At 45.5% G+C, this 17,855-nt stretch overlaps 1 pseudogene; it reads left to right on the plus strand.

Moving 5' to 3' along the window:
* Positions 1–1,195: 1,195 nt before the first annotated feature.
* Positions 1,196–3,944, plus strand: LOC100613135 (putative gustatory receptor clone PTE01; annotated as a pseudogene).
* Positions 3,945–17,855: the final 13,911 nt, after the last annotated feature.

The raw sequence follows: 17,855 nt of genomic DNA on the forward strand, positions 1-17,855 counted from the left end.
CCGGATATTAGAGATAATAACACAGGGGTGATGTACACCCACTGCTTTATTGGGAGTAATATCATCCTCTCCGTTCTTGGATATTAGGAACAATATCACACTGTGCGTGTAGGCCTGTCGCGAAATTCAATGCAATGTCATCCTGTGCCTCCCTGGATATGACGAACAATATCACGGGGGATGTACAACTTCTGAGATATTGGGAGTGATATTATCCTCTCCCCTCTGGAAGTTAGGGACAATATCACAGGGCTAGTGTACACCCTCTGGGATGTTGGGACTAATATCATCCTCCCTCCCACTGGATACTAAAAACCATATCACAAGGGGCGTGCACACACACTTCGATATTGGTATGAATACCATCCTCTCCCTCTTTGGATATTTGGTGCCATATTTCAGGTGGGGTTTACACCACCTACAATATTGGCAGTAAGATGATTTTCTCCCCGCCCCCCCACCGGATATCAGAAACAATATCACAGGCGTTGTGAACAACCCCTGCGATATTTGGAGTAATATCACAGTCTCCCCTCATGATTATTAAGAACAATATCGTAGGGGTGGGGGATATACACCCCCTTTCATATTTGATATCATCCTCTTCCCCCCTGGATATTAGGAACAATATCAGGAAGGGATGTACAGACCCTGCGACCTTTGTTGTCATAGAATTGTCTCTCCCCTAGATAATAGGAAAAAATGTCACTGGGGATGTGAACAGCCCTGCGATATTGAGAGTAGTATCATCCTCTGCCCCCTTGCATATTGGGAGCAACATCACAGGTGGGGTGTACTGCCTCTGTGATATTGGGAGTGAAATTTTCCTCTCTTCCCCTGGACATTACGAAGGGTATCAGAGGGGGAGGGTTACATTCCCTGCGATATTCAACGTAACCTTATCCTCTCCCTCCCAGGGTATTCAGAACAATATTACAGGAGGGGAGTACACCCTCTGCGATATTGAGAGTCATGTCATCCTCTCTCCCTGTGGATATTAGGAAGAGTGTCACAGGGCTCTGGAAACCCCCTGCGGTACTGGGAGTAATGTCATCTTCTCTATCTCTGAATACAGGAAGATTTTCACAGGGGTGTGTACACCCCCTGTGATATTGGGAGTAAGATCATCCTCTCCACCCAGGAAATGACTAACAAGGTCACGGGGGAGTGTACTCCCCCTGCGATATTGGGAGTAATGTCGTCGTCCCCAAACCTGGATGTTAGCAACGAGATCACAGAGGGGCTGTACACACCCTGCCACATTGGATGTAATATGATCCTCTCCCCACCTGGATACTGAGAAAGATACCACAGCGCGGGTATACGTTTCCTACACAGTTGTGAGTAATATCATTCTTTTACTTTCTGGATATTAGGAAGAATATCACAGGGGTGCTGTACAATTACTTCCATATTGGGATTAATATCCTCTATTTTGCTGGACATTGGGCACAAAAACACAAAAGGGTGTACAACCCCTGCGATATTGGGAGTAATAGTATACTCTCCATCCTTGGATGTTAGAAAACAATATCATCAGGGCTGAACACCCCCCGCGATAATGGGAGTCATGTTTACTCTTTCACAGGCCATTTGGAACAACATCACAGGGGACGTTTACAAACAGGGGTGGTGTACATCCCCTGTGATATTGGGAGTAACATCATTCTCTCCACCTCCAGATATTAAGAACAATATCCCGGCGGGAGGTGGTACACCCCCAGTGATATTGCGAATAATGCCATCCTCTCATTCCCTGGATATTAGGAACAATATCACTGACGGGTGTACACCTTCTGTGATATCAGAAGCAATATCATCCTCTTCCCCCCGGATATTAGAAAAAAAATCACTCACAGTGTACACCCACTATGGTATGAGGATTAATACATTCCTAGGGTATTACGAATAATTTCACAGTCTGTACACACTTGATGTACACTCACTGTGATATTAGGAGTAATATCTACCTAGGAGATAACAAAAAACATCGCAGGGTGTACACCCACTTTGATATTAGCTGTAATATTTTTCTAAGTTGTTACAAATAGGATCACAGGGTGTACCAACATGGTGTACACTCACTGTGATATCAGGAGTCGTATCTCTGTAATATATTATGAATAATATCACAGGGTGCACACCCACTGTATTATTAGGAGTAAGATCTCTGTAGGATATTACAACTAAGATCACAGGGTGTAGAGCCACCGTGATATTAGGAGCAATATCTTTCTAGGATATTACAAATAATATCACAGGGTGTACGCCCACTCTGCTGTCATAGCTAGGGTTACCCGCCACCACGGCCGGCTAATTTTTTTTTTTTTTATTTTCACTGGAGACGGGGTTTCACCACGTTGGCCAGGCTGGTCTGGAACTCCTGACCTCAGGTGATCCATCAGCCTGGGCCACCCAAAGTGCTGGGATTACAGGTGTGGGCCATGGTGCTGGGCCAGGAGTTATAGATTCAATTCATTTGGAAACCCAGCTCCCATCTTTGAGTGTGCATGTACTTTTATGAAGAAATAATGTCAGAAAACCGAAGGATGATTATAAATATGAAAAGTAACAGGCATGTGAAAAGGTCTTCCGATTGAGAACTATAAGTTTTGATTTCGTTTTCAGATAATGGGGTCCTAGCTCTTGTGTCATTCTTTTACATATTCTACATCAATGGAAGTTGTAGCACCGTGTCAGAATAAAGTAGAGAGTATTTCAAGTCTTCTTAATTTCTTTCAATTAGACAGAGATATTTTTCTAAAAGAGAGAAGGACATTGTCATTGCATTGTATTTTTTCTGAAAAGAGTAGGCCGTATTTTACTGAGATCACGGATTTGTTATATATGACGTTTTGGTCTTCTAATATTCTTCCGTGGATTTTCTCTAAAGTAGTATGTACAGAAAGCCTCGTATAGCAAAAAAGTAAATCACGTAATAATTCTGAGATTTTTGGAATTGTCACAACTGAGAAACATTGCTGGCGGTGTATGGTCCACAAGTGTGAAGATGTTCCTTGTGAATTGCTCGCATCCAGCATTAAGGGCTGGTTTTTATCTTTTATGTTTCCAATCCTCTTTCCTTCTCCAGGTGTCCAAGACACACAGGGCCACGGAATCTCACAGGTGTCTGAGAATTCCTCCTCCTGGGACTCTCAGAGGATCCAGAACTGCAGCCGGTCCTCGCTTTGCTGTCCCTGTCCCTGTCCATGTATCTGGTGATGGTGCTGAGGAACCTGCTCAGCATCCTGGCTGTCAGCTATGACTCCCCCCTCCACATCCCCACGTAATTCTTCCTCTCCAACCTGTGCTGGGCTGACATGGGTTTCACCTCGGCCACGGTTCCCAAGGTGATTGTGGACATGCAGTCGCATAGCAGAGTGATCTCTCATGCGGGCTGCCTGACGCAGATGTCTTTCTTGGTCCTTTTTGCATGTATAGCAGGCATGCTCCTGACTGTGATGGCCTATGACTGCTTTGTAGCCATCTGTCGCCCTCTGCACTCCCCAGTCATCGTGAATCCTCACCTCTGTGTCTTCTTCGTTTTGATGTCCTTTTTCCTTAGCCTGTTGGATTCCCAGCTGCACAGTTGGATTGTGTTACAATTCACCATCATCAACAATGTGGAAATCTCTCATTTTGTCTGTGACCCCTCTCAACTTCTCAACCTTGCCTGTTCTGACAGCGTCATCAATAGCATATTTATGTATTTTGATAATACTATGTTTGGTTTTCTTCCCATTTCAGGGATCCTTTTGTCTTACTATAAAATTGGCCCCTCCATTCTAAGGATTTCATCGTCAGATGGGAAGTATAAAGCCTTTTTCACCTGTGGCTCTCACCTAGCAACTGTTTGCTGGTTTTATGGACCAGGCATTGGTGTGTACCTGACTTCAGCTGTGTCACCACCCCCCAGGAATGGTGTGGTGGCATCAGTGATGTAGGCTGTGGTCACCCCCATGCTGAACATTTTCATCTACAGCCTGAGAAACAGGGACATACAAAGTGCCCTGCGGAGGCTGCGCAGCAGAACAGTGGAATCTCATGATCTGTTCCATCCTTTTTCTTGTGTGGGTGAGAAAGGGCAAACACATTAAATCTCTACATCTGCAAATCCTGCCGCTTAGTCACGTTATTTTTGTGGCTTGATGTCGTTTATTCCTTTCTGCATTTCCTTTGTGAATATTGCTTTCTTCATTATGCCTTTAACTGGAATGGGTGAGGATTCTGGGATCCTTGGTTTAGCAGAAACCTCATGACAGAATCCTCTATACCTAGGCGGCCTCTTTTAGTTTCTGAGCAATAATCCTGTCATCCAGGTGGAATCACAACCATCTTTTTATATACACGAAGTCTTCACTTCGTTTTGGAATTCCCTGAAAACTGACTTTATGGAAACAATGTACAGGAGGTCCTCCAACAGCATTGGCTGTTTAAAGTTGTGAAGTTATACTGTTGAAGAAAAATAAGTGGTTTCACTATACATAATTTTGCTTCAAGGTGAAGTTTCCAAGAGACTTTCAAAGATGTTAAGTGAGGACATACTCTATATCAACTTCATATCCTCTTCCACAGTTCATGTGGAATTTCTTTATAAACTGCTTCTAGAGAATCTATTTAGGCAGGTTCTGTGTAGAGATCCATGTCGTCGTTCCTTAATCTTGGCTTTGAGTCAAATCAACTGGGGAGCTTAGAAATGATGAGGCCTGGGTCTCAATACCTGAGATTCTGATTTCCTTGCACCTGTGTGAGTGTGTGGATTTTTTTTTTTTTCTTTTAAAGCACCAGAGGTGGTTCCAATGACGAAGTTCTTAGAGGCATCAAGCTCCAATAAGTAAGAACAGAAATTAAATGTAATATGATTTCTTCAAATATTATCTTCAAATGCATTTTCCATCAACACCATACAAATGTTTATTATGCTGTTTTTTCTTACCATTTTGCATTTTCTATTTCTTTCTTTTCCTTTTTTTTTTTTGAGTCAGAGTTTCACTCTTCTTGCCCAGGCTGGAGTTCAATGGCACGGTCTCGGTTCACAGCAACATCTGCCTCCCGTATTAAAACAATTCTCTTGTCTCAGCCTTCCAAGTAGCTGGGATTACAGGCATGCGCTACCATGCCTGGCTAATTTTTTTTTTTTTTTTTTTTTTTTTGTATTGTTAACAGAGACAGTGTTTCTCCATTTTGGTCAGGCTGGTCTTGAACTCCCGACCTCAGGTTATCCACCCGCTTCCGCCTCCCAAAGTGCTGGGATTACAGGCATGAGCGACTGCGCCCAGCCACCACTTAGCATTTACATTTTACATTTGTGGAAGTTGTAGATTTATACACACATTGATTACTTCTTTGTTATACACTTGCATGTACATACGATGGGAAATAGAAAAGAATAAAATGGGCACAGTATCCCTGAAGTTTCACATTCCGAGACATTTTAAAAATATTTGTTTTTCAGAAATTTCAAGAGATCGAGACCAGCCTGGCCAATATGGTGAAAGCTCGTCTCTATTAAAAATATAAAAATTAGCTGGGCGTGGTGGCGCACGCCTGTAATCCCAGCTACTCAGGAGACTGAGACACAAGAATCGCTTGAACCCGCGATGTGGAGGTTGTAGTCAGCCCAGACCACGCCACTGCACTCCAGCCTGGGTGACAGAGAAAGACTCTGTCTCCAAAACAAAAAAAATTAAACACGGTATGATTCCACTTATCTATCAATTGTCAAGAGTAGTTAAACTCATAGAGTTGCAAACTAGAAAGGTGGCCCCCAGGGGTGGGTGAGAGACAGGAATGGAGAGCTTGGTGAATGGTTGGAATTTCCATTTTGAAAGATAAAACTGTTCCGGAGACGATGGCGGTGATGGTTGCTAAACAATGTGAACATGCTTAATGTCATTAAACTGTGAACTGAAAAAGAGTGGAAATTGTAAATGTTTATACTGGCCGTTCTCTATGAACTAATATGTATTTATAATCTTTAATATTTATACGTGGTATGTTTTCCCATAATACAAGACGGAAATTGAAGCAGTTGGATGTTTAAAAAGAAAAGAAAGAAGCGAAGAATACCCACCAGCTTTCTCCTGATTAGAGGAAGAGCCCCAAAGCTTCTATAGACACTCACTTTTCTTCTTTTTGCAATATTATGAGGAAATCCTTAGAGGTTGGGGAACTTGGGCAACTTTGGCTAATGAGGAGCTCTGTGCCTTGAGCCCCCCAGGCCACAGAATAGTCAATAGTAGGTCTGAGCCTCCAGCCCTGCAGTGTGAGGTTGCAGTCGTGTGGACTGCACTCCCGTCACCTTTATCAGGGGTCTGATGTCTCACCCTGTCTTCTTGCCAGCCTTAAGGATGGAGTCTGAGCCTCCATGGTGCACCACGCAGGGAGGACAGTGGATCTGTTCTCTGTGGTCATGCCCCAGCAGAGGGGAGGGACAGTTCAGTGAATGTAGGCAAAAGAAAGTGAGATCAGACACTTACTGTGTCTATGTAGAAAGGAAAGACATAAGAGACTCCATTTTGAAAAAGACCTGTACTTTCAATAATTGCTTTGCTGAGATGTTGTTAATCCATAGCTTTGCCCCAGTCACTTTGAACCAACCACTTTGACCCAACCTGAAGCTCACAAAAGCATGTGTTGTATGAAATCAATGTTTAAGGGATCTAGGGCTGTGCAGGACGTGCCTTGCTAACAAGATGTTTCCAAGCAGTATACTTGGTAAAAGTCATCGCGATTCTCTAGTCTCAATAAACCAGGAGCAAGATACACTGTGGAAAGCCGCAGGGACCTCTGCCCTTGAAAGAGGCTTATTGTCCAAGGATTCTCCCCATGTGATAGTCTGAAAAGTGGCCTCATGGGATTAGAAAGACCTGACCGTCCCCAAGCCCGACCCCCGTGAAGGGTCTGTGCTGAGGGGGATTAGTCAAATAGGAAAGCCTCTTGCAATTGAGAGAGAGGAAGGCCTCTGTCTCCTGCCTGCCGCTGGGAACTGAATGTATCGATATAAAACCCGATTGTACATTTGTTCAATTCTGAGATGGGAGAAAAACGGCCCTATGTTGAGAGGTGAGACGTGTTTACAGCAATGCTGCCTTTTTATTCTTACTCCACTGAGATGTTTGGGTGGAGAGAAACAGAAATCTGGCTTAAGTACACGTCCAGTCATAGTACCTTCCCTTGAACTTCATTATGACATAGATTCTATTGCTCACATGTTCGTTGCTGACCTTCCCCTTATTATCACCCTGCCCTCCTACTACATTCCTTTTTGCTAAAATAATAAAAATATTAATCAATAAAAACTGAGGGAACTCAGAGGCCGGTGCCGGTGCGGATCCTTGGTATGCTGAGCGCCAGTCCCCTGGGCTCACTGATGTTTCTCTATACTTTGTCTCTGTGTCTTATTTCTTTTCTCAGTCTCTCATCCCGCCCAACTAGAAATACCCACAGGTGTGGAGTGGCAGGCCACTCCTTCAAGTGAGTGCTGAGGGACGGTCGGGAGCCTTGTTTGTTTCCTCATCCTCAGGACAAACAAGAGAGTGCGGTGGGCAGATGGGAGGAGACCAATATGCAACTCTCTGCTCAGCAGACTGTGGAGTTTCTGTTCTTTGTTGCGCTGGGGGTCTCAGAAATCTTATTCAAAATTTTGCTTTCCTCCCCCACTAGTTGTCCTTCTCATAGACATCTCACCCATGATAGCAGGGAATCAGTCCCTCTAAACTATTCCCTAAGAACAACAAAGAGATTATGAAGGTGATGATGAGGATAAAGAGGATGACAACAGACACCATGGCATCATGAACCCTTACTGAGGGCTTCCTAAAGGCCAGGCTCTGAGCTCTGTGCTCTATGCAGCTTGTTTCATTTCAGCTGTGTAGTCTCCACGTTATTAGTGCACATTTCAGGATGATTTTACAGACTAGAAAAGGTGCAATGGATTTTCATGTAGCTTGTACCAGATCACGAAGTCAAAAAAGGCGAAGTCCAATTTGAACCAGTCAGTCTACGTCCAGACACATGGCATTTGGCCAGTCCTCTCCCTGTATCCAACCTGCCCTCTCAAATCCTTGTCACTCAGGCCGATGCCCCTGCTCACTGTGCCCTTCCCTTTGGGGGTTCCTTGGAGACCACAGCTAGACCAGTGGGTGCCACAATCACTGTGTCATGTATAGAAAGAGCAGCTGAGATCACATCAAGGATTCCAGAAAGAATTGGCACAGGATCATTCGGGACGTATCTCTCCCTTGCCCCTGTTCCTGGCTTTCCTTACAGCTCTCGAACTTCCTCAAAGGAGTCATCAATTCGGAGTTTGGCTTCCATTCCTACTAAGGAAGCTGGAAAATATTTCAAAAATGCTCCTCTGATGTGCCTGTGGTTAAGACCTCTGAGCTCTGCTTAAAACTTTTTGAAGCTGGGCGCGTGGCTCACGCCTGTAATCCCAGCCCTTTGGGAGGCTTAGGCAGGCGAATCACAAGGTCAGGAATTCGAGACCAGCCTCGCCAACATGGTGAAACCCTGTCTTTACTAAAAATACAAAAAAAAAAAAAAAAAAAAAAAATTGCCAGGCATGGTGGCCTATGCCTGTAATCCCAGCTACTTGGCAGGCTGAGGCAGAAGACTCCTTTAAAGCCGAGAGACAGAGGTTGCAGTGAACCGAGATCACGTCACTGCACTCCAGCCTGGGCAACAGAGCAAGACTCTGTCACAAAAAAATAAGTAAATAAAAATTACGAAAAAAAGTGCTTGGATGGGCTTGGCAAACTTTAGCCATTAGCTCACGTACCACTTTGGAAGGGCATACCTTCAGTCACTTCACCCTTTAATCTCTTTGCTCTAGACTAAAGTTCTGAGAAGAAGTCTAATCGGCTGAGTTGTGTCCATGTGGGCAGTGCAGGAAAGGATGCAGTGGGAGGCGGCTCCAGGGACGTCTTTGGCCTCCATCACGGGGGAGCAGGCACCTGGATTATCCACCCTAAGAAATCTGGACAAAGGAAAAGAGGTTCTCTGAGGAAGGAGACATACAGCCCAAGGAGCTAACCAAGAGGCAAATAGTCATCCTGTCTTGTCATTTTCTTTTACACTGTGTGTACATTATCTTACACTTATCACTTTGTTTTCTTTCTCTCCTTTAATTGCACCCTGCTGCCAAAAGTTAAAATAAAAAGAAAGCATTGAGATAGCTCAGTAACTGACTTTTGGTCAATTGCCTTTTCCTATAGTGAACAGCTGCCCAAACGATTGTCTCTGTCACTGGGCAGATTTGCAAGCGTTTGCAGGATCACTCTCAATCCCCCAACACAGGGCTGTGTTACAGCACAATCTAGTTCAGTGTTTTGCTCTCTGCAACAGGGAGGTTCTCATCCATTACAGGATGCAGTAAAAACAGGGGTACCATAAGCAACCACCTCTTTCCTCAACGGTGTGATGAAAGCAAAACCAAGAAGCTCCATGTATCCAACTTAAAAATATAAAAATTACACCTGTGGGCTGCAGTTGGAGCTATGGCGGTGCCAGCTGTCACTGGGCCTAGCCCGAGGTGTGGACCTGGGGACTCCCCAGAAGGGCTGGAGGGGGAGGCTCACGGAGCGTTGGTGGAAGGCGCACAGGATGCTAAAGCTTTACAACAGCCTCTCGGAAGGGGAGGCGGTGGGACTTCCCGCGGGGCCTGACCCGCTGGACCCTACCGATCTGAACGGGGCGCACTTCGACCCGGAAGTTTACCTAGACAAGCTGCCTAGAGAGTGCCCTCTTGCCCAGCTGATGGACAGTGAGGCGGACATGGTGCAGCAGATCCGGGCTCTACACAGCGATATGCAAACCCTGGTCTATGAGAACTACTATAAGTTCATCCCAGCCACAGAAATTGACAAACAGCATAAAACTGTATGAGGAATTGCAGGAAACCCAGAATTTCCCAGATAACCTTGTAAAAGAAGAACGAAGTTGGAAGACTCACAAAAAATATATATATTATATATATATATATATATATATATACATATATGTATAAAGTTGTATTTTCATTCTGTTGTAAAAGTTTAGTAATTTCTATTGTGATTTTTCATTTAACACCTGAAAGAATATTTTTAGTTTTCCAAATGTGTGCTTGTGTTTAGCTATCTTCTTGCTGTTGACTTCTAATTTTGTTTCATTATGGTCGGGAAAATGTGGTCTGGACAATGTCAATCGTATAGTGGATTTTGTTGAGACTTCTTTATGGCCTAATATGTGGCCAGTTTTTTGTTTTTGTTTTTGTTTTTTTTTGGCAAATTTGCCACATGTGCTTAAAAGGAATGTGGATTATTTGTTTTTTTAGGAGAGTTTTTATTTCTCAATAGATAATGTTCTCAGTGTAATTAAAATCTAGCTTCAATTAACAATATGCTAGATCTCTCAAACCTTAGGATGTTAGTCAGTGTAACAATAGACTGCTGCTGAGACGAATAAACCCTGAACTCTCAGTGGGTTGGCACCCATAGCATAGTCTGGTACAGGGCAGGGGTTCTCCTTGGGGGCCCTTGTCCAACAGTGATTCAGAGATTCTGGAGGTTTCCATCTTTTAATTCTGCCATCTCAGAGATTATCACTTGTAGCCATATGGACAGGGAGAGAGGGAACATAGCTCACACTTGCCTTTGATAACTTTGGCCCAGAAGTGATTTCTTACATTCCTATTGGTGGAAATGCAGTCACATAGTTCCAAACTAACTGCAAGTGAGGCTGGGAAATGTAGTCTTTCTGCATGTCCAGGACGAGGAGTGGTGTGAACACAGCATTGTCTTTGACACACTAAGCATGTGCTGAAGAGTTCTTACTCTCATAGGAGGTTTGTCTGTCCTGTGTAACTTTCTCAGTTTTTGCTTAGATAGTTTCAGGCAATGTTGTTTGGTGCATTCAGCTTGATGATTATGTCCTCTTGGCAAAGTAGTCAAGATTCCCATCAGTTTGAATGAAAGTGTTTTACAGATAGGTCAGGAAATGTTAATACTTTAAAAGGCCCTTCTATTCCTACACTGTACAGATAAGAACAACAGAGTCCTAGAGAGAGGAGGTCAGGGGTCTCACTCATGAGTGGCAGAATTGAAACCAACATGGCAGTAACTTTGCCTTTCCCCCATCATGTTGTTCTCCCTCTATCTTCACTCTGCTGATTTCTTCACTTGCTCCATACAGACCTCCCAGTGCCAAGTGTATAAGTGTGTCCGAAATTGGTGGGTTCTTCGTCTCACTGACTTCAAGAATGAAGCCACAGACCCTCCTGGTGAGTGTTACAGTTCTTAAAGGTGGCGTGTCTGGAGTTTGTTCCTTCTGATGTTCGCATGTGTTCGAAGTTTCTTCCTTCTGGTGGGGTTCGTGGTCTCGCTGGCTCAGGAGTGAAGCTGCAGATCTTCTCAGTGAGTGTTACAGCTCATAAAGGCAGTGTGGACCCAAAGAGTGAGCAGCAACCAGATTTATTGCAAAGAGCAAAAGAACAAAGCTTCCACAGTGTGGAAGGGGACCCCAGTGGGTTGCCACTGCTGGCTCTGGCAGCCTGTTTTTATTCTCTTACATGGCCCCACCCACATCCTACTGATTGGTCCATTTTACAGAGAGCCTGAGTGGTCTGTTTTGAAAGAGTGCTGATTGGTGCGTTTACAATCCCTGAGCTAGACACAAAGACACCCCACGTCCCCACTAGATTAGCTAGATACAGAGTGTCCACACAAAGGTTCTCCAAGTTCCCGCCCTAGTAGCTAGATACAGAGTGTCGATTGGTGCATTCACAAACCCTGAGCTAGACACAGGGTGCTGATTGGTGTGTTTACAAAACTTGAGCTAGATACACAGTGCCAATTGGTGTATTTACAATCCCTTAGCTAGACATAAAGGTTCTACAAGTCCCCACCAGACTCAGGAGCCCAGCTGGCTTCACCCAGTGGATCACACACAGGAGCCACAGGTGGAGCTGCCTGCCAGTCCCTCTCCATGCACCCAACCTCTTCAGCCCTTGGGTGGTCGATGGGACTGGGCGCCGTGGAGCAGGGGGCAGTGCTCATTGGGGAGGCTCGTGCTGCACAGAAGTCCACACAGGGGGGAAGGCTAAGAAATGGTGGGCTGCAGGTCCTGAGTCCTGCCCCGTGGGGAGGCAGCTAAGGCCCGTCGAGAAGTGGAGCACAGCAGCTGCTGGCCCAGGTGCTAAGCCCCTCACTGCCTGGGCTGGCAAGGCCGGCCGGCAGCTCCTAGTGCAGGGCCGCCAAGCCCATGCCCACCTGGAACTTCAGCCGACAGGCAAGCAGCATGCATAGCCCCAGTTCTGGCTCACGCCTCTCCCTCCACACCTCCCTGTAAGCTGAGGGAGCCAGCTCCAACCTTGGCCAGCCAAGACAGGGGCTCCCACCGTGCAGCTGCGGGCTGAAGGGCTCCTCAAGTGCCGCCAAAGTGGGAGCCCAGGCAGAGGAGGCACCGAGAGCGAGCGAGGGCTGTGAGGGCTGCCAGCATGCTGTCACCTCTCATAAAGAGTGATTAATCTGAGCTTCTCCAGAAAGTCCATTCCTGGTAGGCACTGGGAATAAGAAATCTCAGAGTATAAAAAAAAAATCAAGTGGTAGCACTTTTGTGAATGACTCCCAAATTAGATCCTTTACCTTTTTTTTTTCATGAAGCACAGTTGCCCAAAACACGCTTAGCCTGAGATGAAGCACATATTAGAGAAAGGTTCTCTCTATAGCATTATGTATTACTCGAATGAGCATTAAAAAGAGGAGACGGGACATGCTCTCTCTAGCTATTATTACCTCCACTATAGAGTTGGCATACACAAGCTCATCATTCCATTATGTTTTATTCCACAAAATAACTTTAATGTTGAAGCTTAAATTGAATTCGTTAAAACATCTTTGTCTCCAGCATAATATTCCCCAAGTGTCTCCTTGGTGCCTGAATTTTCTCCAGAATTTTAGTGCTGAAGCTATGGAAATGGTGAAATTATATGCAATCTGCAAAACAATGTGGCTATAACGTGGTAATTGGCCTTCCACATAATTAAAGGAACATTTCCTCATCAGAGCTGTTCCATCAGAGACCCAAAGGCTATCGTTGTACAAATCACCCACTTAGGAAAACCTTTATTCCCAGTAGCCTCTAAAAATCTGGTTATGCAAACAGATTTGCTTATTCAGTAACATTAATGGCTTCTCATAGTTAAAAAGTCATCAATGTGTTTGACCCAAAATCTGTTTCCTCCGTGACCAAGTACCATTTTTATTTTGACAGTTAGGAGCCTTTTGACTCTTTCACAGCTGGCATGAAGGCACAGGGAGGGAAATCTCATAAACCAACAACCTGTGTATTCCCAGACTGTTAATCAATAGAAAATCACTTCAACTGGATTAGGGTCTTGTACCTGGCAGAAACGCTCTTATGGACATTGGAATTGGATTTCTACACTTGATATGACACCTCCTTGAGTCAGATCAGATTCGTGTTTGATAGACTCTTGACAAAAAATTGCTCCAGGATCTGTGCGGTCACTAAGGCCTTTTTGTTGTTGTTGTTGTTTTAAAAGCAGCATTAAATGTTTTCATGAAGACCTTCCCAGCAGTGATTTTATTGGGAATATGGTCTTTAGCTCTGGTCCTGAATAACTCACACTGAGGAAACCTCTAACAAGTGTTTTATTGGAAGATGTCTGATGGATGGTTGGTTTTAATAACAAATCTCTTCCCTTTTTCTGTCCCCTGTGTTCTATTCTCCTTTCTCTACACATTATTCTGGGAGGATTCACCTATTCCCAAAGTCCTTTCCTCTTTATTTCCATTCCAGAGCTCTCTGTATAACTCCAGGCTGATGAATCCAACGGCCCAGTTGTTATCTCCACTTGGCTGTCTTTCTTGCATTGACCTCATCTTACCTTGCCTCTCCTGATTTCCTCATCTGCCTGGGCTCACCACGTCAGATTCACACCACCATCCACCCAGCTTCCTAAACACCTGGGCCTCCTCCTTCATTCCTCCCTCTTTCTCAGTCAAGTTAGTCTACTGTCTCCTCTCCATCCTCACTGCCACAGCCTTGGTCCAGCCAACCATCTTGTCTCACTTGGTGTATTGCAGCCCCCTACCTGGTCTACTCACCTCCCACTCTCCTCCAGCCAGACTGCTCTTTTTATAGCACAAAGTGGATCATTACTCCCCTGCTTAAAAACATCTACTGTCTCCCTTTGTCTACAGGATAAACACGACAAAGAGCCTTTAAGATTTGGCTCCAACTTACCTCTATATTGGTCACTTTTTATAATTATATGATCATCTCTCAGCTCCTCACCCTCTCACGTCTCGATTTTTGCACATGCTCTTCCCTCTGCTGGGAATGATCTTCCACACCTCTCCTATCAACCTGGCTAGTTCCTACCATTTTCTAGTCTTCAACTGAGGAGTCCTGTGGTGGAGAAGGATTTCTCACCACCTGATAGAGATTGCATGCCCACCCACCTCCGGGCTTTTATTTATTTATTTATTTATTTTGACGGAGTCTCGCTCTGACCATGCAGGCTGGAGTGCAGTGGCGCGATCTTGGCTCACTGCAATCTCCGCCTCCAGGGTTCAAGCAATTCTCCCACCTCAGCCTTCTGAGTATCTGGAATTACAGGTGCCCGCCACCACATCAGGGTAATTTTTTTGTATTTTTAGTAAAGACAGGATTTCACCATGTTGGCCAGGCTGTTTTCAAACTCCTGGCCTCAAGTGATCCACCCACCTTGGCCTCCCAAAGTGCTGAGATTACAGGCAAGAACAACCGCACCTGGCCAATCGAGTGCCCCTTCTATTTGCTCCCATTGCCCCAGGCATACTGTCACCATAACTCTTACCATTCTGAGTTGAAAATGTTTTTCTTTTTGCTTTTTATTTCTCTCATTAAATGCAAAGCTCATTGAAAAGAGGACAGTGGTTGTTCACTGTTGTACTCCTAACCTTTGACTCAGTGTCCTGAGGTTGGCTCTACAGCTGTGCACACATGTTCAGACATTGGAGCACATCTTGTCTAGCACCTCTTTTGAGGTGGCTTAGAGAAAAGTCAGTAGGTACTTCCCCAAGGATGAAACAGAAGCTTCACCTAAACCAGTTCTTCAACTTCAGCCTGCAATAGAATCCTCTGAGAGCTTGTTAAAAATACAGTCTCCTAGAGCCCACTCTTCAAGAGTCGGTGAGTTGCTTCATCATCAAAATATATACAGAATTCAGGCAGTCTTCAGCGCCAGCCTGGTCTGAGCCTCTGTGGACTCCCACCTGCAGAATCTCCCTGCTGGTCTCCTTGCTTCTGCTCTTACCTTCTTATTACCCATTCAAGTAGCCAGGGTGATACTTGTAAAAAAAAATTTTAATTTGTTTGAGATGAAGTCTCACTCTGTTACCCAGGCTGGAGTGCAGTGGTGCTATCTCAGCTCGCTGCAGCTCTACCTCCTGGGCTCAAGCCATCCTCCCGCCTCAGCTTCCTGGGTAACTGGGACCACAGACACACACTGCCACACCCGGCTATTTTATGTATTTTTTGTAAAGACACGGTCTTACTATGTTGCCCAGGCTAGTCTTGAACTTCTGTGTGCACCCACCTCAGCCTCCTGCATTTTTAGGAGGCCTCTCTTCTAGAGATTTTGATGCAGAAGGCCTGGGTGCCTCATGTCTCCTCCCATCTCTCTCTGTCTTTCTGTCTCTGTCTTTCTCTCTCTTTCTCTTTGCCTTACAGCTGCCCTGGGGACTAGACTCTGCCTTAGGCATCCCTCTGACTCTTGTTTGCTTTTACACTGAGGCTGCTTTAAGTTGCACCTTGATCTGAAGCCTTGGGCTTCTGTTCCTATTCCTTGCTTTTGTTGGAAGGGCCGTGCAGATTCTTGACAAATTGCAAAGGTGCCCACGAGCTTCGAAGTCCCCAAGAACCAAACCAGATGACAAACAAAGATGCAGCCCACAGCTGGGGAGACAGATTTCATGTCCACACTGAGACTCCAAGATGCTGAACTGAAATCCACCCTGGAACCTGTTTTCTCTCTCATTTAAGCTCAATGTCACCTGGGGGCTTGCAGGGCAGGGCTGGTGACCATTCACAAGGCAAAGATGCTTTGAGATGACAACTGAGAATGGTGTGGTGGTTGACAGATGGCATGTCAGAGCATAGATTAACATGGAAAGAGAAACTCAGCCCTTGGGGGGAATGTGTGATGCTGGCAGCCACGCAGAGGGCTTTTCCTGCGAGCTCTTGCACAGATGCAAACAGCCAGGAGGTTTTGCTTTCTGAGCCTGAGTGGAAGCATGTTCCTCCCTGCACATTGCCGCTCTGCAGCAAATGTTTATTCCTGTTGCATTGATTAAAAGTGCTTACCAGGCCGGGCACGGTGGCTCAAGTCTGTAATCCCATCACTTTGGGAGGCCGAGGCAGGCAGATCACAAGGCCAGGAGATTGAGACCATCCTGATTCACACGGTGAAACCCCATCTCTACTAAAAATAAAAAAAAATAGCCGGGCATGGTGGCGGGCGCCTGTAGTCCCAGGTACTTGGGAGGCTGAGGCAGGAGAATGGAATGAACCCAGGAGGGAGGGCTTGCAGTGAGCCGAGATTGTGCCACTGCACTCCAGCCTGGATGACAGAGCAAGACTCCGTCTCAAAAAAACAAAGTGCTTACCGAAGGGGTTTGAGGGCAGTGGTGACAGTGTGAATTATGGCTTTGCCGGCTGCCAGTGGAGCCAGCCGGTCTGCGCAGCCGTGCAAGGGTGTTTTGAAAAGTGGCTCAGCCGGCCAGGAGTGACTGGCTGTAAATATTGCTGCCACAACATCTCGTAGCCTGATTGGGGCCGTGTTTGCAGAACCCCTAAACCACTACACTTGTTCAGGCGTAAAAATAAGCTTACTTTTTTGTTTTGTTTTGTTTTGTTTTATGAGATGGAGTCTTGTTCTGCCACCAGGTTGGAATGCAGTGGCATGATCTTGGCCCACTGCTACCTCTGCCTCCTACGTTCAAGTGATTCTCCTGCCTCAGGCTCCCGAGTAGCTGGGACTACAGGGGTATGCCATCATGGCCAGCTAATTTTTGAATTTTTAGTACAGACGGGGCTTCACCATGTTGGCCAGGATGGTGCGATCTCTTGACCTCGTGATCTGCCCGCCTTGGCTTCCCAAAGTGCTAGGATTACAGGCGTGAGCCACCGTGCTTGGTCAAACATAAACTTACTTTCTTACCTCTTCTGCTGAACTCTATTTGTTTCTTTTCTCAACTTCTGCTGAACTCTATTTTGCTTCTTATTTCTGGATAAAACTCTTCTTTATCCAGAAGAGCTTCTAGCAACAAAGTTACCCAATGCCCTTCCCTAGTCTCTCATTTCAACTGGCGGGGGGTGGGGGGGAGGGGGCGGGGAGGGGTTGTTAGCAGGAAATCCTTGACAGAACCAATTTACATGACTGTTTGGAGGACTCTCACTAGCCCCAGGAGGTGTTTGCATTTTTAAATTGGTTAGTAGTGTCAGAATGTTTCATGAGTAAGAGCACAGCCTCTAAGTTGGATACCCTGAATTTAAATCTCAACATGGCCAATTTGCATATAACCAGAGGATGGATTTGGAGACCCAATGGGTCTACCATGACATGAACTTGCACCAACATTCACCTGACCTCCAAAATGCCTATTCTGACTGGTAGACCCTAGTCTCAGCCTAGTGCCAGTTCAGAGCCTGTGTCCAGTGATCCTGCACAGGTCCCATTAGTTCCTTTTCTCCCATTCAGTCATCCTGGTAAAAGGCTGTGTATTCCCTTGGGGGCAGGCTGGGAGAAAGATTGACAGTATTAATTTGTGGCAGTGGAGCAGAGTCCTTTCTGGAGGGAACCTGGCTTC

The sequence above is a fragment of the Pan troglodytes genome, chromosome 7 (genome assembly GCF_028858775.2).
Source record: "Pan troglodytes isolate AG18354 chromosome 7, NHGRI_mPanTro3-v2.0_pri, whole genome shotgun sequence".
Classification (NCBI taxonomy): Eukaryota; Metazoa; Chordata; class Mammalia; order Primates; family Hominidae; genus Pan; species Pan troglodytes.